The sequence below is a fragment of the Carassius auratus genome, unplaced genomic scaffold (assembly GCF_003368295.1).
Source record: "Carassius auratus strain Wakin unplaced genomic scaffold, ASM336829v1 scaf_tig00216223, whole genome shotgun sequence".
Lineage (NCBI taxonomy): Eukaryota > Metazoa > Chordata > Actinopteri > Cypriniformes > Cyprinidae > Carassius > Carassius auratus.
In genome coordinates this window covers 1-24,155 of record NW_020528462.1, presented here as the reverse complement: position 1 = coordinate 24,155, position 24,155 = coordinate 1, and the positions used below count along the sequence as shown (strand labels likewise).

The window sequence follows — 24,155 nt, the reverse complement described above, 5'->3', positions numbered from 1 at the left end:
GGAGCTAAAGAGCCATGAGCACTTGCGCGCCAACTAAACAGAAATTTGATGCAGTTTTACTTACCACATGCTGATCCAAATCATGACAGGGATCTTTTATCACTGGGACCGTTCCCTATTTCAGTATCAACTTATGTCCAAATCCAGTGTCAAACTTGGCCTTGTTTATAAAACATTCTTTACCGAAATGACAGGAGAAGGAATTCTACCCTTAATGACATCATAAATGGCCATGATAAAAAAAAAAAACTTTTCAAAACTTAAGGTGCATTCACGCCATATCATAATTACCTTAATGACGAGATACCAAATTGTAAAAACCATAACTCAGAATACACAAAATAGCTTTAACCCCCCCCCCCCCCCAAATAAAAATTAAGTACATTTAACTTAAATACAAACTGATATAGGTGACTTTTTAAAAAGAAATGTTTTATTTACTTCTACTTACATCAAAGGAGCCGTATGTAGGATTGTGGCCTAAACTGGTACTGCAAAGCTGGCAACACAGTTCCCGAAACACTACTGACTTCGTGATTGGTAGATAGGTGGAGGGAGGCGCGTCAGGCCAAAACACAAAATGACAACATCAACATTAGTTGAGGGCTGCAAGTCCACTTTTTAAATGACAATATCCTGGCCAGACTACTGTTGTCAGTGATATAAGTATTTGAAATGAACAGGATTTCTAAATGTCTTAATGATTTCTTAAGGCCATTTTATGATTAATTGAAATAGATTTCTTACATACAGCTCCTTTAAAAATAAATTTGCAGATCTGCATTGTGTTTTCTACTTTAATTCAAATTCAAATTCAGGAATTTTAATTAAAAAGCATGCTCATTCGAATGTGAATGGTCCAAGTGACATGAAAAGGTATAGAGCTGGACTTAATTTTCTTAATTTCATCAATGATACTTGTGAGTTCTACCTTTCATTTTTCAACAGGTTGCATTTTTCAGCAAAACTGAAATACTGTCCTTGTACTCAAAATATCAGTTCAAACTAGAAACAGGCCGGGAAGTCTTCTAATAAATTCATTCACAAGCAGGTTATACAGATTCCCTAAATGCCGATAATAGTAAATAATTGTGCTGAAGGTTACGGCAGCAGCTGCAGCGATCGGTTCCTCCTGTAGAGCGACTCGAGAGAGCAAATTCACCAGAGAGTAATTGGAGCATGAATTCGCTCATTTACTTTGACTTAACGAAGCAGGGCCATGTACAGCAACACAGCGCCGGTCCTCTGATAATAAATAATGACCTGTCAATTATTCACAAGACTTTCAGTGGGATCTGCGGTGCATTACCAAGACTCTGTGTCCTGCAGAGATACACACAAACACACTCACACTTTGTTCTACCTCTCACTTACATGCACATGTGCACACACACTCCTTTTTATAGGCCCATCCTGCTCCTTCTTCCCCGCTAACCCAACCACGGATACACAAACTAAAAATAGTTCCCCTTTCTGTGACAATGCCACATCCTCTCTCACATCAGTGTGTATAGATGGAGCTGTGCTTCCTAATTGAAGGTGTTAAGTGGACAGCTTCTTGCCGGAGGACACGTTTAATTAGACAGTGGATGCCAGGGGGGACATGGAGGCAGACAGAGAGAGTAAAACGTGGATGCAGAGGGACACTTAAACGTCGCTCGCATCTCACTCCGTGACTAGACACAGACTGTTCACTCTCGTGTACACAATTATCTCTGCGCTCTATTGACAAGACTCTCATACCACACCCCAGCCCTCCATGTTGGAGCCCCAAATCCAGTTGTCCACGCTCTTGTGCTCCAAGAAGGCCTATAATACCTGTAGCTAGCTGTTCGTTAGCATCCATATTCATCTCCGTGGCAGTTGCTAGCCTAGCACCCAGAAACACATGATTTGCTAATGGGATTGCAGAACTCATTTAATTAATTGCTAATTGTCACTATATATGGTTAATATTCAATTATCAATGGAGGCATTATTATTCTTAAGAAAAACTAAATGAAAACATGTTCTTTAACTGAAAAAAGTAAAATTATTTTTTTTAAACTAGAAAAAAATAAAATAATAAAATAATATTTTTTTGTAAATTATATTTATAGGAATTTTTATTATATTTAATTTTATACAATTATATTATATTATATTATATTATATTATATTATATTATATTATATTATATTATATTATATTATATTATATTATATTATATTATAGTTTTGTCAACCCACCTGCATTAAAATATGAAAATAACACTAGATAGCAATAACACTACACTGTGCAGAGAAATGTAATGGTATTCAAAAAATTCAAAAGGTATCAGAGAATTAACTTGGGTAGCCCTACAATACTAAATCAAAAACAAAACGAAAAAAAATATATATAATTTAGTAAACTTACATTTGCAATGAATAAGTGAAAACTAACAAAATCTAAGCTACAAAAAAAAAATGTTAAAATAAAATTAAATAAAAAACTATAATAACTTAGAATGTGGTAAGATGTTTTTACCTGCAAACTGTGTAGTTTCAAGAAGGCATTAAGAGGTTATGCAAACTAGCCAACCCTTGACCCTTTGCCAGGCACACTCAGACTGCTTGGCTGACTTTATTAGAAGATGCCAAGGGAGTTGGTGAGTTACTCCTGCCAGGTTTCATGTCTCCAAAGTTTGTATTTAATCAGGATGGGTCACGTTTGTCGCCGTCTGCTCATCAGAGATGCATTGCAGGGTGCCCTGATGAAACATACATATTTTGTACTTTGTCTTATTGTCTGACACATTAAAACCGTAGGAAAAACAAAGAGAAAAGAGAAAGGGACAAAATCATGTTCTTCCGTGACAAGAGGTGCAAATTCTTTGACTTTTGCTCCTGATGATTATCCTCCATCACAGAGCTAATGTGTGAAATTCACTGCCGTGAAAGCTATTATTTTCCCCAAACGTTATCTACCTTTGAATGCAACGGTGGTCTGAGCAAGCCAGTATTTTTTTCCCCTCTTTTTTTTTCATGGACGATTGGAATCAGAGATGGGGAGACAGCTGTTTGCTCGAGCTGTCGGCCACTGGGATACATTTTCACATTCCTCTTAACCATAAAATTGAACCTATCAAGGCTTCATTGGCCTCCCATTACACTTCAACCTGCAGGAGTTTTATCTTTATGTCAGCATCGCTGGTTCCCATCACTGTCCTCCTTTCTTCTCTCATCACATCTGCATGTGTCTTGGATTTCACTGGGTGGGATCTTCTCTTTGTCAGAATCCAAACAAGTTGGACTCAAATCAAGGATTCAAATATTTGAACTCAAAGTAAATCAGTCAACTGTGAATTTCTCCAGCCCTGATTAGCTCCATTTTTATTAAGAAAGTGGCTCAATAGGACTCAATAAATATGATCCAGTCATGTCATTCCAGCAAACTTCAGAGTGAAGACTTATCCAGAGGATAGATGGATGGACATACAGCTTATATATAAACATACAGACAGAATGAATGACTTAATGACAGAGGGTGAAAGAATGACAGAACATAAGATAGATAAAATGACAGATAGAACAATACACAGAATGATAGATAGATAGATAGATAGATAGATAGATAGATAGATAGATAGATAGATAGATAGATAGATAGATAGATAGATAGAGAGAGAGAGAGAGATGACTTTATCTAAAAAATAAATTGTCACATGATTGAGATCAAAAAGACAAGAGCAAATGTCCTCTCTGCCATCCAGCATCACAGAGGACACACAGCTGACGGCTCACGCTAGCCCTCAAAGCTACGAGGATCAAGGCAAGCCACCCTTGATGTGTTATCCCCTCACTCCCCGTCTCTTCTTCATAAAAAATCATCTTGGATCCATTCCTCAGGAACGAGAAGTTTAATGACACCTGCTTCTGGAGCAAAATGCCAGGGATAAAGGCGAATCAAACTAAAGCAGTAAATAAATCTAATTAGAAAAAATATGCTCGTGTGCCTGTAGGTCGAGGATTAGCCAGATGTTGTTACGTAATCTGTGCTCATCAGAAACTACATTGTGACTTCTGTTGCTAAGAATCAAGGATTGCATGGTAAACCTGGGGGTTTATTTTGTGACGGATGGCAATCTGTTCCCCTTTCCCTTTATCCGCCCCCCTCTCTCTCTTTCAGCTTCTTTTGCATAGTTTTGGTTACAGGCGCTCGTTTGAGAAGGTCAACTGTAGAGGGATTCTGGTTCGAATGCTGTCGCTCAAATAATAACTTTCATCTCCTAGAGGACCTATGTCACAGCTGCCATCCTTCTCATATTCATATGGCCCTTAGTTCTGGATGTCATTTATAAAGAGTATATTTAATCAAAACAATGAAAACGGTTTGCTTACCAGTGGTGCTTACCAAAAGTGGCAGACATAATATTGTTGCTGGTTGCCAGATATGGCTCAGATCCCTCTTTCAGTCTTTATTTCATCAGATTATTTCATCTGCAAAGCAAATATAACAAGACTGATCACTTAGTGCAAATGCTGTGGGAAAGGTACTTGCTATTTAATACTTGGGGTTAGAGTTTTATTAAAATATCCTAAATATGAGCAGCAATAATATTGCTTGCCTTAGAAAGCACCATTAATACAGACGTTACTCTAGATTTTAGAATATTAAATACCTCTACAGCCACTGGGGTGAAAACACTGCTAAATTCAATGAATTTCAGCTAAATAAGACCTTATAATATATCCTTTATATTAGCACCAGAAAATCCCATTTTCAGGTAAAAAAAAATATAATAATAAATTCTTCATCCTTTTTCTCTCTGTTACAGTCTGTTTTATGTTGAACTGCTGCTAATGAGCGATAGAGAGACTTTGAAGAGATCCATTACCATTTGAAAGGCATGAAAACAGAAATCCCCAAATAGAGTTTGAGTTTAGATGAAAATAGAGAGCCTTTTAAATAACAGAGACAAAATGCGAAGATGTCCACCTGACACGTTTGATCATGTTCCTGTCGCTGTCCATCTTTGAAGCTTTGGCATGGTTTTAGATTTAGAAGTTTAAACTGATATGCCTTTGAGTTTTGGTCCTTAAATTTTGCATGCTTTAATCTTCCATTATTTAAACATTAATGAAATATTCGTCCTGCTTAAAAGATTAACATCATCTGCAATTGCTATGTACATTTAATGAGATGTCACCTAAATCGACTTTCTCTTTTGAGTAATTGTCTTTTAATCATTGAACAAAAAGAGTGGAAATACCTTTTTCATACTTTTAAAGGAATAATCCACACAAACACACACACACTATTCTATGGAACATAAAATAATACATTTTAAAGAAAGACTGAAACTAATAGGAAGTGGAGGTTTTAAGCATCAAAAACAATAAAAAATATCACAGAAGTCAGATATATTTGTGTGAGGAGAGAAAAAAGCAATGTAAGTTAAACATTTCACTTCATTGAGGTTGTCAATGTGGTAACGTGAAGAAACGAATCGGTTTGATCGAACAAAACATTGAACAAATGATTCAAACTGGGATTGGAAACTGGATGAACTGGTTCATTAAAAAGATTTGACTCAAAAGAATGATTCACTCAAAAATTAGACAAATGCCCAAATCATCCACGGTGGATATCAGTGAACAGTGATCAAAATTTTGGTTAATTCATCACATTTGTGGTGCTTTTTGTCATTTTGGATCTTAAAAACTCAACTTCAACTCGAACTCATGTTTGCGATTTTGGATGAACTATGCCTTTAAGAGCACAGCTGATCCCTTTTCACTCATGAATTACAGCCCGTCCTGACCATCACCAGAAGGCTGGCCGTTCTTTATAAGGATCAGACTCTATAAACCAAACTCTCTAGCATTACAGACCCAAGAGATTTCAAGAATAAGAAGGGAACAAAAGCTATACATTTTAAACAGATGGGTGTAAACAGGAGGTGTATAAATTATCTATAATTGTAGAGAGAGGCACATCATATAAATGCATTTCCTCACTGATGGATCTCGCCGGAGTGTCAGACAGCGCCAGTGGTCATCAGCTGTGCCGTGCCGACACCACTCAATAAAAGCAGCCGGTCTTATATTTACATTCAAATATGCTTAGATCAAAATGGACCCCGGGGAGACACGCGCCGTCAGATTGAAGAAGTTTCAATTCTCACTTTGCCTCGGTCTCTCTCCTCAGGCTGTCTTCCTCCATCACTCCTTTTCTCCCTCCCCCTTCTAATCTCTCTCTGTCTCTGCACTCCCTCTTTCATTTTCACTCTTCCAAAAATCCTTTTTATACTTCTCACATTATTTATTGTTCTTAAAACCGCCCTCTTGCCATTTCTCCCACCGCTCTGGCTGCTAGAGTGACCAGATGACTGGGATAAGTTGGAAAGGTGGCCTGGTGTGTAGGTAGCCTTGTGAGATTAAGTGCAAGTTTTTTTATATAACTGTTATATAATAAATTTTTGTTAACAATTCTTTAATTGTCTAATTAAAATGTATAAGTATATAAAAAATTGTATATAGAGAGAGAGATTACTATATATATATATATATATATATATATATATATATATATATATATATATATATCTTATTGTCAAATGATTAATTGCAATGAATCGGAACCAATATGATTATAAATACATACATGTAAATATTTTCTAACTTTATCATGTATGTATGTGCTTTTATATATACTCAATAAATATACACAGTACACAAACATATTATGTAAGGAAAAAAAACTTATTTTGGATGCGACTAATCGTTTGACACCTTTAAAGTCACATTTAAGTCACAAGCTTACAGAAAACACACTGTAAATGGAGGTAACCTGCAACTGCTATTTTTACTTGATTTAAGCAACATAAATGGTTTTGATAGTATGAATCAATGAATTTAGGCTGATTCAGTAAGGCCTATGTCCTATGTCGTCCACTGGAAAAAAAATGTCTTACACAAATTCATTGATTCGCTTCAGAAGTGCTTTATTAACCCTAGAGTCATGTGGAGCATTTTCCATGATGGATGGATACACTTTATCGGAGTTCTATTGAATTTCAACAGCCATTCACTGCCATTATAAAGCTTGGAAGAGCCAGTACATTTTTAATCATAACTCCTATTGTCTTTATCGTCTGGAAGAAAAAATCATATACATCTAAAATGTCTTGAGGGTGAGTAAATAATGGGATCATTTTCATTTTTAGGTGAACTATCCCTTTAAATATTATTTTAGATTTGAATGAAACTGACTTGAATGCTATCAAAAATCCCTTGTTGTTTTTCCTTACATATGGCTGTGTTTCTGTTCAGTCGTTACAGACTAACAGAATGCAATGTTCAGTCCAGAGTCCTTCAGTTCTAGAATTTGGTTGTTACTCTCACTAACCAAACTATGTGTGAACATGTTTGTATATTTAGCGCTCAGAGACCAGCCTCTCCCTCACACCCCATTCCTTCTTCTAGCATCATTTTTCTTTCCTCCTCTCTGACTACTGAACACTTTGGTTCAACATCCTCTGAGAAAAACGCTTTGCAGTCATAGGTCAGCAATAGCAGAAAACTTCCCCCCTTTCCTTCAGCCCTGCATTCAAGCACAATCTCCAATAGCTGTCATGTTAAATCAATAATTTACACCATTGAGGATATGGGGGGGAGCAGTGTTCCTGTCAGAGGTGTGTGCGTGGTCTGCGCCGGGTTTGACAGATGGACATGTGGGTTTATCAGGCGGACCGGCCTCATAACTGTTATCAATTCCTTAAGCAATTAACGTCTGAACCGGGTGCTTGGCATGCTGGATCTGCACAGATAAGGACTGATGCGAACCCTGTCTCATTAAACAGGAAATTGTCAAAACACTGGCCATGTCTTGGCATGCCCATATTTGCATGCTTGATTGAAAAAGACAGGTAAAGTTTGTTCAGGAATGACTGACCAAGACAGTACTCACACCATTACTGTGTTTTAGTAGTCACAGTTTTATTTGAATATTGGTGGTAATAGTATTAGTGTTGTTGGTCTTCATATTACAACGCTAATAATAATTATAATAATATGAGGACAAATAACATTACAATGACTAGTAATTAAACTAATATTAATATTGTGATTAAAATATAAAAAAAATTAAAATAATACTAATAAGAAGAGTAATACTACTACTAAGAATACTTCCAGTGTATTACTTTTTATTATTTACTCTTTAGCTTGAAGTCTCCTATATGCTCACTAAAGCTGCATTTACAGTATTTGGATAAAGTTACAGTAATAACATTAATATTGTGAGATGTTACTACAATTATAAGAAATGTTTTCTATTTTAATACATAGTAATAAATCCAGCCTTCAGTGTCACGTGATTTTTTTAGAAATCATTCTTCTATGCTGATTCGCTGCTCAAGAAACATGTTTATTCTTTTCAGTGTTGAAAACAGTTTTGCCGCTTTGTTTTGTGAATTTTACATTTTTCTGGATTTTTTTTCAGAATCAGAATATTTAAATGAACAGCATTTATTTAAATTAATTAATTGATTGATTGATTGATTGTATTTTCCTATCAATTTGTATTTTGAACACATTCTTGTTGAATAAAAGTAATATTACATTCCGTAAACAAAAATAAAAAAAACGTGAATGATAAGACTAATATTAGACAAATTTAAGATTTATTAGGAGTATCAGTCATAGTATTAATCGTAATATTGGTATTTAAGGTTATTTTTGTCCAAGGAATATTGAAGTTCCAGTTTTCCATGCAGAGCAATGTCTATTTAGCTTCCAGCTGAGCTGAGATAAGAGCGCAGGACAGCTGGCGGAGGCATGCCTTGTGTAATCTTTACATGCTAGGGCTCCTATATCCTGCAGAAAACAATACAACTTTACCCTGTGTTGCATTTTATAATGAACATAATGAACTGTTGCACTGTGCACTATAGCTCAGTTGTATGTGTTTTGCTGGACAATTCCCTTTGAGTCACAATGTGACAATGCACAATGTAATTGGACACTTGTGAAGCAAATTAATATTCCTGCCACAAAGTGGATCGCATTTCCAATATTACCATTAGTGGTGGTGGGAGGGGGGTACAGACCACCGCCACCCATTTCCAAAATGGCCCTTGCACATAGCTCTGGATGGATCATATAATTTGCAGACTTAATTGGAAATATAAATCCCAATGCACACAACATTAGGGAGAGCTTTAATCCACACCTCTGCGGTTGATGCATGATGACACATCGCAAATGTGCAGGGTCAGCCATGTCACTTTTAAATATCACAACGTCCTGAGGGGCCCAATTGGAACCGGGAGACAGCAAACATATTAAAATCCTCTCCCCATCTCTCGCTGTCTTTATATCATTCTCACACTCTATTGCTATCTCTCTCTCCATTGACTTGTTGGTCCATTTCCTAGCGTCTCCAGTCACAGCAGCCCATGCAGTCTGATAACATAGATGCCACTATAGAGCTGCTTTCCAATGCACCAATAAATTCAGGGGGAAAAAAGAAAACATAGATTTGGTCACAATGTTATATTGTGTTGTTATTGTTAACTAAAACTAAGAAAGAAAAAAACTGGATTCAAAAATCTTAATGAAGCTTAAATAAAACATAAAAATAAATATTAGTAAAAAAAAAAAAAAACTTAAACGTATTGAAATGAAATGAGTTAAAGAATTACAGTTACTAGATTTAAAACTGAAATAAAAATGTAATTTAACAATTCTAATTTAAACTGAAAATACAAAAAACAAAAATAAAAGCTAATTTAAAATATTAATAAATACTGTAAGATTGATATACATGTATAGTACTAAAATTCTAACATTCTGTACTAAAATCTCTAAAACTAAAATGAAAATTAAAACTGAAACATAAAAACTAAAGGCTAATTCAATGCTACACTGACATAGAACAAAAATTTACTGTACGGAAATGACTTAAAGATAAAAACATTTATAGAAATATAAAAGCCAAAACTGAACAAAAAAATTACAAATGCAAATAAAATCACTAAAACTTAGAATTACTCAAATTAAAATTTAAAATATAAAAAAGCCTATTCAAAATATTACTAAATACTATAACACTGAAATGTTAATTACAACGGATTTTTGTACTAAAATCTTAAAACTAGAACTGTAAAACTGGCAAAGGTGTGCTGTATAAAACATCAAACAAAAAGACAAAATATTATTAAATATCATAACACTGAGATACGTAAACACTGTACATATTCTATATACAGTATGGATGACAAAAGTTGTACTGGAACACTATGCACACAACATTTAGAAAATGTTTCAGGTAACTGATGCTGTCTTTTAAAGTAAATATATATGTAGGAATTAATCTGATTAGAAATATGTCTAAGTTTAACAAATATACATTTTCACTATTACAGTACAGGCAGAAAAAAAACGAATGCTAATTACTACAATAAAGGCTAAGATTTAAATATTTAATTAAATATTAAAAACACATTTACAGTATGTGAAGTAGTACGGAGATTGTTGGTGCACAAGAAATGTTTCACTGTAGCTTCACTGTAGTTCACTAGCTACTGCTCACTCTCTACTGAACAGGTGTTCTGCCATCCCCTTTTACATTAATATGTTTTTGCATCATTGACATCAAAAGCTGGCGAATTACATTGTTGGACCATAATGGCATTTAATCTGGATAAAGGCCTCTTTTTAAGGCGCAAGAGAATCTATCTGATGTGCCACCAGCTCTGTGTACATTTCCACGCCTCCACACACGTAATGCCTTATCAATAAACCACCCAGGCGTTGGCTGTTTTTATAATGGACTTGCGATTGCACGCTTTGGGTCCTAATTATCAAGGCAAACAGAGCTTGGCAGTCTTTCAAATAGAGGGTAGAAAAAGAGAAGGTTACAGGGAGGATGGGGGATAAAGAGAGAATGGAGTGAGTGAAACAGACTAAAAAAACACATGCCTTTAATATTGTCCTTCATTAATAACACAAGAGGATTCTTTGTTTGGCCACCAGCAAATTTTTTTTTTTTTTTTTTTTTTTTGGGGATGAAGTTCCTGTTTAAAGTAAGAAATAAAAAAGAGAAGGGTGGCATTTAAAAAAAAAAAAAAAGGCGCAAGAGAATCTATCTGATGTGCCACCAGCTCTGTGTACATTTCCACGCCTCCACACACGTAATGCCTTATCAATAAACCACCCAGGCGTTGGCTGTTTTTATAATGGACTTGCGATTGCACGCTTTGGGTCCTAATTATCAAGGCAAACAGAGCTTGGCAGTCTTTCAAATAGAGGGTAGAAAAAGAGAAGGTTACAGGGAGGATGGGGGATAAAGAGAGAATGGAGTGAGTGAAACAGACTAAAAAAACACATGCCTTTAATATTGTCCTTCATTAATAACACAAGAGGATTCTTTGTTTGGCCACCAGCAAATTTTTTTTTTTTTTTTTTTTTTTTTTTTGGGGGGGATGAAGTTCCTGTTTAAAGTAAGAAATAAAAAAAAGAGAAGGGTGGCATTTAAAAAAAAAAAAAAAAAAAAAACCAGGCTTCAAATGTTATGGTGAACCATTATGGGATTGTATTTACAGAAATGTGTCCTATTATCTACGGAGATATGATTGCACGTAAGATGTATGTGGATTAGCATCAAAGCTGCTAAAAATAGAGAACATTTCCCATTAGTCTTATGATAATTAATGCAAAACAAACGAAAGCTGTAAATACGTTATGTATTTCCTTGCCAGTTGTTTTCAATCATCAGATCATTCAACCAGAGTCCTAAAATGTGGATTTAAAGCATTGAAGGCACATAGGGAAAAGACTGCACCTTTTAATACCATGAATCAGAGTTAACCCTTAGCCTTAGACCAGATCTAGATCCCCCTCACATGCTTGATCTTGTGTCTTTCAACTAATTCACTCTCAAAAGAAACGTTGGCATTGCTTCAGCTTAGTGCTGCTAGCTGTAAATGCCGTTAAAGACCATCGAAGCATGTTTACCTTTGAAGAAATGTTCACGCTTAAACCTGGGGGCTTGGTGTCAGAACATGTTACTTTGTGTTTCACTCTCACCTGATGATTCGACCTTATTTACCCTGCGTTCAGAGATGATGTACACATATTTGTGGAGGCGCATATCTGGCTCAGGGCAAGGCGGCACTGGATGCTGTTTATGAAACAAACAAAAAAAGAAAGAAAGAAAAAGATGAAGCCACCAGTTCAAGGAAACCTGACACATGTAACGTTTTTGGTAAAAGAAAAAAGGAGCACAGCATTTGTGAAAAGCATATTAATGCAACTGTTTATTTTATTAGTATTTTTTTATGTGTATCTTCAGTGCTTTCTTGCATGGTGAGGTTTTCCCATGCTGACAACAACACAAAAAGTACATACACACACACACACACACACACACACAAATCAAAACAAAACTAAAACTAAACAAAAGAGAAAGCAAAATGAAGTTAAACAAAAGGGAAAGCAAAACTAAACTAAACAAAAAGCTAAATGAAGCTAAACAAAACAAAAGTAACACAAGCTAAATAAAAAGCAAATCAAGTAGCTTAAGCTATAATGTCTGTGCTCCGTGTATCTTTTGGTCATTTGATTTTCTACTTAAAAAAAATAGAGCAGTGGTTGCCAACCTTTTTTAACTCGCGGCCCACACAACCAAACACAAATGTTTGCGTGGGCCCACTGCAAAAAAATTAACTGAACCCGCTATTGTTGGGTTAATAACTTAGTACTCAGAAGTTAGACTGTTAACTGTCTTTATTGAATGAACTGGCAATGAACAGAAAATAACTCGGGCTGGCACCACTTGGCACAATTACTGTTGTTCTGTAGCATATGCAGCAAAAATATCTAAGATAAATCGGCGGTTTATTCTTAAACCAATCAGCGAGCTCGAATAGTGGACGCATAGTTACAGTTTAATATTATTATTTTTTTATTTAATTATATATATATAAATATATATACACACACACACACATATATATATATATATATATATATGTATATATATAATTCCAGGTTGAAAACCACTGAAATAGAGAAATGAGAAATAGTTTTATTTATTTATTTTTTTTTTAGAAAAGAAAAACTAAAATTTAGCTGGATTTTTCATATTTTTGTTTATGGGTAAAAAATGTGATTATGCTTAAAGGAAAATGCCACAGTTTTTCCCCTATTTCACTATGTTCTTCCCTCAACTTAGACGTAGCCTACATTCTTGTTATAGTTATAATTTTTTATACGCTTAGAAAATCACCACGTTTTACTTGTGCAACTGCTCATGTAACCGTCTTTAAATAGGGAAAACATAAAGGCACCGCGCTACAGTGATTAAGTGTACGCACTGAGTCATATATAGGTAGTACATATCAACTCGTCTAAGTTGAAGGAAGAACATAGTGAAATATGGAAAAACTGTGGCGTTTTCCTTTAATATTTGTATTGAATGTGTGGGCAGTGCTGAAATTTTACTTTAGCCTATGTGATACAACTACATTGAATACAATATGATACTAGCCTAATTATTTTATTCTAGGCCTATTAGAAAACCAAGTAACATGTTTTCATTACATACAACAGCAGAATTATTATTATTGTTTTTGTTTTACATAATAACAATAAAATAAAATAAAACCCCAACCCCACATAAATATATTTATAATATGTATATTAAATTAAATTAAATTAGTGTGGATGTGACCACATTACAGATAATGAGTTCAGACTGGAAACACTGCACCTCTCATTGGTTTCATTTGAATTATATAAAAATGATTAATTTTATTTTTATTTCAATCGTTTCTTTTAAAAGTAGACATGTCGAGCTTTGTAAAGATGGTTCTACAGGATGTCTGTGATGCATGAGCCTGGTTCATTTCTGACTTGTTTCAGAAAGAAGTTCAGGGAGACGGAGATTGCACACCCTGTTAGGTTTCTTTATTTTACAATAGAGTTTTGTAACATTTTGTTGTCACTGAGGGTGTCTTGACCAAAACTGATGGAGCTGAAGCTCTTTCCGCTGTTATTGGGATGGGGCATGCGAATCGGGATCCACTGACAAAAAAAAAAGCAGTAGCCTACTCGTTGCGCTCTAAAAGTTATCGCTTCAGTTGCTATTGCTTGTAATAGCAAATGAAAACATATTACCTGTGAGGTTTTTCTTAAATAGGCTAGGCATATAGAATAAAATGAGTAGGCTATGCCCCGCCTTTGTAGATCACATACAGTAAAATTCAAATGCCATTGAATAACGTAATCTGTGTTTTGTCAATAACATGCAGCAGCCATGAAAATATTTTGTACTTTTTTATTTTTTAAGCGCTGCTAGCAAAGAATCTACAGGATTAATAAACTCGGCTGGCCTGTCGCTTCTCTCCTGTTGTAAATTAACTGAGCTCGCCGCGTATCGGTGCAGTACAAAAGGGTAGAAAGGGGCGTTTCAGTGCCGCCCACACATTGAAAAAAGAATATTAAAGTATAATCAAATTTTTTACCCATGAACAAAAATACGAAAAATCCAGCTACGTTTTCATTTTCCGTTTCTTAAACACAACGAAAAGACGAAAATCTAACTGTTTTTCATTTCTCTTTATTTCTATTTAAGTAGAAAATCAAATGACCAAAAGATACATGGACAGTCTGTCTTTAGCAGAAGACTCCTGTTGTTCAATGGGGTGCTCCAGCAGTCTCTAGTGGTGGATTGTGGAATACCTCAGCATATGTGGTAAAATAATGTGTCGTCTAAAAGCCAAAACCTAAAAATACTACAGCTAATGGCTCCTTTTGCACTCAGTCTTCTCTTCCAGTTAGTCCCACAAAAACAATATCCAAGTCAGAGGGAAAATTGAGTGATTCACACAAACAGAGGGAGTGATAGAGCCCAGAGGAACCACCCAGAGGACAAACCGCTATATTTTAGAGTTTGGCAGAGGAAGGGAAAGATGAATTTGAAAGCAGGCTTCCCTACAAAGCCAGCAGCTAAGAGAGGAATGAAAGACACAGCCTCTTGTAATAAAAGACTGCCTGACAGGATGGGGAACAGGAGTGAACTAATTTTGAACACGAATATGAGGGCTGCGGAATGAAATGGTTATGAAATATGTGTAATTCATTATTCACTCAATCATTCTTTCATCCACTCATTCATTCATTCACTCATGCTTACATAACTACTTCCAAGACACTAATAAAAGAAGAAAAAAAAAACTTGCACAGATAGTAAGAACATTGTCAAGATGAATATTGAATGTGTGCACATTTTTTAATGATTTATTTTTTTTAAGAAATCCAACAAAACTTCATTTATGTGTTCAAAATACTGTAAAAACAATAAAAATGTGAAGTTTTATAACAAATTCAAAATAAATGTTTTATATTGTAATTTATTTTACAATGTAATTTATTTATTTATTTATTTATTTTTTTGCAATCTGAATTTTCGGCAGCAATAACTACAGTCTTCAGTGTCACATGACCCTTCAGAAATCATTCTAATATGCCGATTTGCTGCTACTTATTGAGATTTTTGACAGTCATATGGACACAATGCGCACACAATCTATGCATTTAGGTACTAATACGATAAGCAGTTAAACTAAAAGCTTGCAGGATGTATTTTCGGGTGTAGCTGGTCGATGGGGGGACGTGGGCAGACAGGTCCCGTTAATGGAAACTTAATGGGAGCCATGTGAACGTCCAGCCCAGGTGGCATCCTCAGCTCTAGCCATGTGACAGAAGGTGCCGAGAAGTGACACATAACAGCGAGGAAGGATGGGGCGACAGGGAGCAAAGTGCTAAAAAAAAAAAAGAGGAACGAAAAGAGTCAACATGACACCTTTGACAGTGACCATGGAGCCCTGCCTAATCGTGACGCACTTTGTTTGTTTTGAGTAAGCCGTGGCAGGAGGAGCAGACTGCACCCCTCCGCACTCCTCCGCCTCACCACAGAGATCTGAGGGTGTGCGTCACTATTCTGTGGGTGTGTGTGTGTGTGTGTGTGTGTGTGTGTGTTTCTTCTCCACAGTTTCAAATGAGGTAGAGCTAGATAAAGAGAGAAGGAAGGGAGCATAAACACAAGGAACTCTGGGAGAGAGAAAAAGCAGCTCACACCTCTGTTAATTAAGAAGCAGAGAGACTCAACCGATGAGAAGATCCAAGACAACAACGTGCCTGCCATTGGGTGACAAACATCTGAGGAGCTATTTTAAGGACGGATCAGAGTGGTGTTCCCTCCGAGCCAAGCGAGTAAGGGCCCACGACACACGCAATTAAAGTTTCCTCAGAAGAGAGAGAAACTTTTGTTTCCTTTGTGAGAGGATCTCTCTTAAGTTTGTAGAAAAGGGTCCTTTTTATTTTACTTGCCTTTCATCCTTATTTCTCCCAATAGCTAATGGGCAACCAAAAGTGCATAAAAATGTTTCAAAATGCATCTTGATAAGGCTCAATTATAGTGATGGAAGGTTGTGCGGTGCAGATGAAGCTGGGTCTAATTATTGATTTATTGAACATTCTCTCCTTAATGTGAATATAGGCCATAACTAGACTTTGAAACAAGCCAACAGATCAGTTTTTTTGGTTTTCTGTAATTGAAACAAAACTGTGTGTGTGTGTATGTATGAGAGAGAGAGAGAGAGAATGAAAATTGGAAATAAATAACTGGTTTAACTGACTGTGTAAATGTAACTTCTATGTGTTTTTGACATAACCTTGTGTGTATTTAACAGTTTATGCGCAATAAGACATGAAAGAGAACTTAGTTTAGTGCTCACATGCCGAGTGACAGCTGTTGTCTGTGTACGTGCTTCAGATGCGTGCGCTCAGAAAACCGTTTATCAGAAATGTAAACTGATGTGGCTTTAATACGCATGATTTCATCGTGATAGACATAATCAAAACCAAACAGATGCTTCTTTCAGCAGAGTATCCCAGGTACAGCTATAAAGACATAGCCCTACTCTGGAAAAGGGGGCGTGGAACAGTGGATCATTTACATTTTAAAATACAGTCATGAAAACGGTGTGTTTCTGTTTTCACTCAAAATTATATAATAAATGATCTGTGGGGTATTTTGAGCTGAAACTTCACAGACACATTCTATGGACACCAGAGACTTGTAAAAAGGGACATAATAAGTGTCCTTCAAAAAAAAAAAAAGGCCTAATCCAATTTGCTGGTCTGAGATGGTCTACCAGCCTAAAACCTTTATAAAACCATCAAATCAGATCAGTCTGAGCAGCTTGGGAGACCAGCAACCCAGACTGGTTTACACTTTTTTTTTAAGCAGGAAAACATGTACACCGAGTCTACAGTGGATGATAGAAAATTGGAGCATTAAATCTGGTGGATAATAATGATAAGTCCAATAAGTTATAATGCAGTGTTTGTTGAAAGATAAACCTCCTTCAAGTTCTCAATAAAGCATTTAGCATGTGAGTGAGAGTGAGAGCACAGTTTGGCACAGAAGAAATGGAGAAACCGAGAAGATGGGGTATGAGTAAAGATAGAAGACTAAAAATGATATCAGTGAACGTCTCCAGGGGCCAGCACAATGCCACCGTGATCGAGGATGACAGCTTCCTGTTTTTAATTGCCATGGTTGCTGTTGCTTAGCACCTAGGGGGACGGGAATGAGGCTGATACAGATAGTCTCTAATGAGTATTAATCTAATCATGCACAGACACAAACACAGCCAACACTCATAATCACGTAAAACCCCCAAACTCTGACATTTAGGTAGGGGGTTATTAACGGATAGTAAAAAAATCACACCGCTAAAAAAAAGTTTCACTTTGAAGTGTGGAGAAAGAAAAAAAACGAGTTGAAAAAGACAATATTTACCTAACTCAGCTCCAAAACATCCAATAATTGCAGTTTCATCAAACCGAGGCGACTAAATGTTTCGCTGTTGCTGCGCAACCAGTTCACAACGTTGTCAGGTGAGGAAAAAAGTCTGAATGTCGAAGCATAATCCAAAACATAAGTCACCAAAATGCCATCCTCAAATCCGCCAGTGCAATATCTAATCAAAGCGGGAGACATACAGCATCCCATATTAAAAAAAAACAGCGATAGATATGAGGTATTCGGTGTCTGCAGCGGCCTTTCAGGTCTTTCCACATTCGCCGTTACTCTAGCAGGAGTCTGGCAGACTGTAAATATCCCTTCACAGCCACAATGATCTAACAGAACAGCGGTCTCCAGCTTTGAGCGCAGTAGTGCATGCTGGGGTTTTTATTTCTTTATAAGTCTCATTTACCAGTGTTGGTTTATTCATAACTTTCACTCTCTTGATTTTTATGAGAGGACAAAAAGCCAAACAACCAAGAGGAATAGCACCCCAAATACCCGCCGTGTGTTATTGAATTGTAAATAAACCAGGAAAAAGCACATCTTTCTGAAACACGGAGGTGAGTAAAGCACTGGCTTCTGAAAGCGAGCTCCATTATCGACCTGTCAGGATTGTTTGGTGTTTTTTCACACTGTTAATTCATTTACAATGCAGATGGAGAGTCTGGTCATTAAGGTGCTGGCTATACAAGAGTAATGCACCGCATCTGTACCTGTTCCCGTGTCACAGAACTTTGGAAACAAGCCGTCTAATTATAGCGATTAGTATTTTGGAAGCAGTTCCGAGCTCACGGTCCGGCCTTAACAAATGAAGGCTGGGATTATCCAAACAAATAGGATGTCTGCCATCTTGTTGTACATGTTGATGCTTTTAGAATCACATTACAGAGTGCTGGTATCTGGTTGTGAAGTTTTAAAAAATGAGAAAATACATTGACATTGGACCTTTGTTTTAGGGTCAAAAAACATATAGTGCAACAATATACTGGAATATTTAAATACATAATAATTCTATGCTACATATGACAGTAATACTTTGATAGTCATTTTAATAAATCTACCTTTACACACACACACACATACACACACACACACACATATATATATATATATATATATATATATATATAATATATATATATATATATATATATATATATATATATATAATAAGTATTTCTTGAGCAGCAAATAAGCTTATTAGATTGGTTTCAGTATGATTATGTGACACTGAACAATGGACTAAAGGCTGTTGAAAATTAAGCTTTGCCATCACAGAAATAATTTTGATCCAACAAATGCAGCCTAAGTTGGAGAGCATAGGAAACAGATCTTTTGAATGATAGTAAGTGTAGCTCAACTGTAGCTGTCTCCGTACTAGACTGAAAAAGGATAACACATTTTAACAAACACACAATTGGTAACACTGTATATCTGCATTGTTTTTAACATCTGACTGGATACTAACCTAAGCCAACAAGAACAGCCTTCATTTTTGTGCAGCCAGCAAAATCCATGGATGCTACTATTAGCGCTAACTATTTGGCAGTTAGCAACTGCATCGTCACTTGTTTACTGCCTCTCATTTTGCTTCATTTCCGAATGTGTCATTTACCTCGCATTAAATAGAAGCCTACCTCCCTTCCCCTGGCATGAAAGCTCACTTTTTCATCCTTACGCCCCACCATCATGAGGGAGTGGCTAATTGGTAAAAAGCACCAATACAGAAGCTAATCTTAGCAGTGTTTAGCGTGAAACAAAAGGCCCCATTAAAGAATGATTGGTTAAAATAATAGTCGCACAAAGTGCCCAGCTTGCTTAACAGGTGTATTTATATTGATTGTGCAGCCTCAATTTCCTGCAGTGAAAAGAAAGAAGTAAACAATAATTGCTAGTGCTTTTTTAGCGTTTGCCGCGCAGGCAATTATTAAATAGCACTTTAGCCATTCCGTTAGTTGGAAAATAGCACTTAGGACATCTGCTTGGTCATTGCAATGGCCCCTATACGGTTGGGATTATCTCTCCGATGAGCCTTGTCTATGCGTGTAGTTTCATTCCGTGGTCATTTCAGTGATGTGGACCATCCATTTGCCTCTTTTCATTTCCATAATTGTTTTCAGAGCGCAAGGCTGTCCCGCTCTTTGCAGAGGACTAGGTGTGGACTAATGGACGCTAGATTGGATTCTGCCTTTATACATGGTGAAATGATTTCTTCTTCATTCTCTGTGCTGGATCACGTCTCTCTTTTGGACTCATGAATAATGGATGGGTTTAAAGTGTTGCCCTGCCCAGGCTCTCTCTTATTGAAATCTGTGCTCAGAGAGGTGCTTATTTACTGAGACTGATCCCACATCATTTGAGTCAGTTTCTATGCTCCTCTGCTCTGGCTTTCTCGCGCTCTTTCTCTCACTCTCTCAATGCTGCCCTCCATCTCTTTCTGTGACACTTTTTCGGTTTATGACCCCATTCATACCCTTACAGTCTCCTCGTAGGTCGCTCTTGCTCATCTCTCTCTTATTAAAGAGCCACAAGTCTTTCAAATGTATCCTATCCTTGGTAGCACTAATAAGACCGCATGAAATCAAAAGAGCTTTGTGGCTTTTAGTCCAATTCTATTTTCTTTGAAGCCTCTATACTGTACATGCACGGCTTTCATATTCAGTTCACACTGACTGTCTTAATGTTTGGAGTCCATATGTGCATACATATTACATGTTTAGTCTAGAGGAGAGGGTATATGCGAAGGCATGTAATGTTTTTTATAAAGTTGACATTGCCAACTACTGGCCTGGCATGAGGGGAAAAAAACACACCAATTAGCAAATTATGTAATGGAATCTTTAGCTGCTGCAAAGAATACGCTTTTTCACAATGACCTAAGTCTCGCATTGGATTTCTTCTAAGCAACATAAGTCAACTGAGGTTCTACAGCAGCATGGCGCACAATGAACACTACAATTACCCTTTGCTCATTGTTGCTTTTTGCATAACCACATCCAGCATTTTATGTGACAGTCCCTGCATTGCCTTCACTGAAGAGCTTCTGCGTCAAAGCCTAACATGTCCTTTCTAATCATGCGACTGCGCATTTCATGCTCTATAAACATTTACCACACTGACTGAGCCATAAAAGCAGAGAGCATATCAATGAATGGAACTAGACATGTTCCCCTGAGAAGCCATTGTTATAAAGTCACCTTCCCTGGGCATCTCCCCTTGAACTTTTAGCGAAAATGCACCACGCAAACCTGGGAATTATCTTCAGAAATACCACAAATCCTATCTCTTCATGGCTAATGCTTTTACAGCTTTTTTCTTCCTTTCTTTTATCTTGTCCCCTTTATTTTCCATGGAAATAACAGCTTCCATTTAGGCTGCCCTGCTCTTATGCAGAGTCGATCAGACCCAGCCTTAATGAAATGCTGCTACCCAGAATCCCTCTCACTGGTGGAATCGGGACCCAGGTCCATTACTTGGCTGTCTTCGGGAAAAAGGCACATCTACATAAGTTATTTCATTATCTCCCTAGGCTGTGAATGAGGCAGCGGCGTACTCACTCGCTCTATCTCTCCGTGTGGATTGCACCATGGGGAGGTCACTGGAAAGCTGGTGGAATAATCTGCAAAATAAGGGAGGCATTCTTTAATGACATCCCAGTCCAAATATTTAAAATGATCACCTAAACTTCCATTGGCTCTTCCATTTCGGCTGATAGAGCTCAAGTGAGTTTGTCTTCATCTTGCCAGCAGCTTACAGAAAAATTGGAGGGAGTGTGTGTGTGTGTGTGTGTGTGTGTTTTGCACATCATACTGCCAGCAAGAAAATAAGGAATAAAAGTCTGCTTTGCCTTTCTCATGAGACTCAGCCATAACATCACAATGGAAATCAGCAGCCAGAGTAGCCTGTTGAGAAATTAAAAAAAAATTACAAATGTACAAAATGTAAAAAATGCTAACATTTCTTCTTGATTTAGGAATGCAAAGGGATGCATAATTGCATAGATAGAATATCTCTTCAATTAAATTGAATTTTATTTTTGTTAACTCCACGGCCAATGTATTTTAGTTTCAAACAAGTCAGAATGAGAGATTTTTTAAAAGAGGAACTTAAAAACGCAAAGCTCAAGGAATAAGGCGATGAAAAACACTTCAAGATACAGCATAACAAAGCCACACAAATATCGGTAGCACTTTATTTTACTATGTACTTATTATAGTAATTACAATAACTATGTAATAACTAGGTACTAACCCTGAACCTACCCCTAAACCTAACCCTACCCCATGTAGTTACCCTGTGTTACCAGAACTTTCTTAGATAAATACACTGTAAGTAACTATAAGTACATGTTAGTACACGTACCGTAAAATAAAGTGCAACCCAAATATCTATAAAACACTTTTGCACATTCAACTTGAAATCTAAAATATATTATCTCTAAATGTATTATTGAAAGTGTTACATTTTTTACAAAACCATTGCTTTGATAGCTGTTAACAGTAGAGCGCTAAAGTAGAGAAGATCAAAAACAAAACATCTCCAAATTTCTCCTTTAAAAAGCACCACCAATATCAAGCTAAAACCAAAATTACAAAAACTCTTGATAAACTAGCCCTCACTAATCAGCCAATCAGCTATCCAGACCCTTTGCTAACAGTAGCTAATTGGCTAATCGAACTAGAACATGCAATGTTGATCAAAATACCAACTAGTCATAGCTAAATCTCTCCAGGAGGACTGAGCCAAGCATGGAGCTAAAAGACAATCCTCCTGGTAGCAGAGAGAAACAGCATGTTTTGCACTACGAAGCGTGGAGGCTGGCTCCGCGCTGCAGTTGGCTTTACAGATAAGTGAGAACAGACCCATCAGATACCAACTGCCAAGAGCAAGTTCTGCCGTGAAGCTGGCACTTTCTACATGTACGCCCGAGGAAAGACATAGAAGGCACAACCTATGCAAATGAGGATTCATTAGTCAGTGTATGGGGAAGTGTTTGTGTATGTAGAACAAGCAAAGGGTTTGTACCAAGGTAAACGCATGCAAGAGTGGGTAATCTTTCTTGCCTGAGTGAGTCTGTGCATCCTCGCATGCGTACGTCTTCCTCTTCCTCTGATCTGTGGCCATTCCCTTTGATTCGGGCACGGTGATCCGGCTTAAACGTGAAGCAAACACAGGATTAGGTCTCAGCCGTGCAGATAACGCGCTGATCAAAGTGCCCTCTGAGCGCCTACAGAGGGAGCGAAAATATGTTAAAGAAAGCAGCATGCTAGCCTCAATCCGCATTTTATCTCCACTCAGACAGGTGGAGATCACCCTCCACCCCCTTCATTCCAGAACTTTCCATGGCTGGCGGAGGATACTTCCGCAATCAATCTTTTCATGCCAACTCTCTGGCAGCTCGAGATGAAACAAAACAAATGTGATTTCTGATGAGCTTCTATTTTAGCCTTGTTGTCTGTGCTTTTCTCGCACTCTCCAAAACATGGAATCACACATTCAACTGCGTTAAACGGCCCTGTACAATACAGAGTGCATTTCATGCTGGGTGGTTTATTTCAAGACGTGCGGCTAACACGCCAACTCGTGTGGTTATGGAGGGGGGTCTTGGCTCAGGCACAAAATTGCACACTTTATATTGGACGTGCAGTCCAGAGGCATTCATTCTATGACTCAAAAGAGTCTTGTGTGCCTTCATCGGAAGCCTGCATTTGTGAGAACTAACAATAATTCACTAATCGATTCACTTGTCAATTAATTATTTGATTTTATTGAAAGAAGCCACATGTAAATGTAAATGTATGAATGTTAAGAGGAATAATTTTAACCTAAATTTAACTTCTGATAATAATTATATTATGGGCCAGATTTACCAATAGCTTGTGCCAGCACAAACCACTTTTTGGCGTTAAAATAGTACTGTCAAGACATGCAATGAAGAATTAGAGCTGAAATTTATGGGAGAAGACTATTAAAATGAATCACGCAATGCGATTAACTAACACTCACACTCGTCAAATTACTAGTATTTGCACCAAATAAAGCAAGATAGTAATTTGCGCTGCTCTTGGTAGATTTTGCTGGTTGATTGTGTAAATGATCTGTCTGCGCTGTTAATGTGCGCATTGTTAGTAAATTACCCGCAGAATTTCTTCCCTCTCATCGGCGCTTTTATGGAATTTCGCTCTAGTGCTAATTGCCCTGCTTTGTAAACTGGCCTGGCCCTGTAAGTGAATTTCTGTTAGATACATACGTACATTATGCACACACATGCTTCAAAAAGTATTTGACTTGTTTGCCATTAGGACCAGTAG

At 36.9% G+C, this 24,155-nt stretch overlaps 1 long non-coding RNA gene across 1 annotated transcript; it reads right to left on the bottom strand.

The window, feature by feature from the left end:
• Nucleotides 1-2,523: 2,523 nt before the first annotated feature.
• On the bottom strand, nt 2,524-21,463 carry LOC113097388 (uncharacterized). The gene is made up of 4 exons (XR_003288839.1): nt 21,402-21,463; nt 12,054-12,147; nt 4,375-4,460; nt 2,524-2,731 (listed from the first exon to the last, which is right to left on the bottom strand). It is a non-coding gene; the product is annotated as an uncharacterized LOC113097388 (long non-coding RNA).
• Nucleotides 21,464-24,155: the final 2,692 nt, after the last annotated feature.